The sequence below is a fragment of the Helianthus annuus genome, chromosome 13, assembly GCF_002127325.2.
Source record: "Helianthus annuus cultivar XRQ/B chromosome 13, HanXRQr2.0-SUNRISE, whole genome shotgun sequence".
In the NCBI taxonomy this organism is placed as follows: domain Eukaryota; kingdom Viridiplantae; phylum Streptophyta; class Magnoliopsida; order Asterales; family Asteraceae; genus Helianthus; species Helianthus annuus.
Window position 1 is genome coordinate 138,876,552 of NC_035445.2, and position 2,239 is coordinate 138,878,790.

Sequence of the window (2,239 nt, forward strand, 5' to 3'; positions counted from 1 at the left end):
ATTGTGATTTCTCTTACTAGACCCAACTTATCGGATATTTAGAGATTAGCATTTTCTGCTACAGTAGCTAGCATATAGAGATTTGCCCATTTCTCGTCTATTTTATCTTCCCAAGGTGCACTATTACCCAATTCTTGAACTTCTGGGTTAAACCTAACTCTCTTGCTTCGGGGTTTCTTTTTCTCCTGACTCTTTTTAAGTATCGAATCCCTTTTCTCTGGAGAAAGAGGATTCTCATAGTTTGCTTTGCGGACAAAATTCCTTCTTCTAAGTTTAATGGGTTTTTAGAAGAAGATGCCACATCTAGTTTGTGGTAGATAGCAGACAGCTTTTGCTTACCCATACTGTAACTAAAATAACCAGTTAATAAAACATATAATCACCGAATAACAATTTGTAAAATTAAGAATTTGGACAAAATACTTAATTTAGGCTTAATCAGTGGCTCGATAAGTGGCTCAATTTAACTATTAGCTCTGATACCACCTTCTGTCGCGACCCCCGACCCACCCTGGACGGAGTCGGGGTCCGCGCGCAGTTCCAGTGATACCCGTGGTATTTATGTGACAGCGGAAGTCTTTTTACAACAGGATCTTTTCACCGGAAAATGCTCGTTTAATATATTACACAAAGTTTTAAGGGATAAATCCCATAATTTACAATAAATTGATTTCACACAGAAATCTTTATTTTTCAAAACACGTTTTATTGGTTTATTTACACTGAGCCACTTCTTGAGCTTGATAGTGCTTTACTGCACTTTTCCTGGATCACACAGATCACCTGAAACATGTTTGAAAAAGGTTTTGTCAGCGGGGAAATACTGAGTGAATCATTCCATTTTCTAAAATGACCCGTTAGTTATAAATTTACAGTATTAAGAGCGATTACAATATTTCTATCAACCAATTATCAAGAATGGGTATTTGTCACTCGACGGGATCTGTGACTGTGGTCATACCACTATTGGGTCCCGTCGCCCTAATAGTGACGGTTTACTCACACAGAGTAATAATCACTCACATAGAGTAATACTCACTCACATAGAGTGATAAAAATAGTAATGTGCACAATACCCCACATACCAGCTGTAATTTGGTGATTACAAAGACTTAATCCCTGTAATTATAACCTTTGAAAATAACTTGGAGTTTTGTAATACTTACTCACAAACTGTGAGAAAACAGTTAAAAAGAAGAATGACTCACATTGCAGATTAACGAGCAATAGATATAAGCCTACTGATTAGCCTTGATTACACCTAGTTTAACACAATGCACACACAGACAGGTTAGTAACTAATACAGCAGTTACGACAATTCACGAGATTAAACCTTCACAACGATTAATCAGTGCAATACTCGATAATTCAATCGGATTCACAACGAATAACAGAGCATAGTCCGAATTTGAACAGCACTCTAATATTCAAGTCGAAATCACGACGAATAATCAAAGTACAAGCTCAATTGAGCAGCACCTGGACTATCGTTGGATAGTTATAATCGATCGGACGTTGAATCGTAATAGCGATCGAGTTATTACCCTGATTGCGGCAGCACTTCGTGATCGATGTGTGTTTTGTGTGAACGATATTCGCTATAACTCAGAGCACAATTAGAATTTGAACGTCGAAGTAAAGCACAGAACTAAGTCCCACTGCCCTCTATTTATAGCTGGAAATTGTCCTCCCTCGCGCCACGCGAAGAAGACATGCATACCCGTCGCGTGGCGCGACGGGTCTATTTCTTAGCCTAGGTTGTTTCGTGTCCCAATTAGCCTTGGTGAGTAAGTTACACGAATAAATTTCATTTCTACAACAAATTTAGAAGATAAACATCACTAGGGTTTAACCCCCCCTGAGTTTTAGGGGCCCTGATCCTGATTCCGATTGTTATGAAAATTTTAGGGTTTATGCGGAATCACTTGGGTTTCTCAATTAGGGTTTCCTTAATAGCTAATTACCATCCTAATTATAGATTTTAGTGGCAGTTGTTACATTTAATGCTGAAAAAGACAGTGAAGTCAACTGATCTAACAGTTGATTTACTAATCGAAAGGTTGGAGAGTCATGAATTCGAGATCAGGAAAACAAACAAAGTCAACAACTCCTCGTATCAGCAAAATTTTGATTTATATTATCGACGAAGTATGATTCCTAAAACTATGTCCCCGAAGACTGCCTTCTCAGCAGAAAATTCAAACATGTCGAATCAAGAAAGTCCAAGCAGTGGTTATT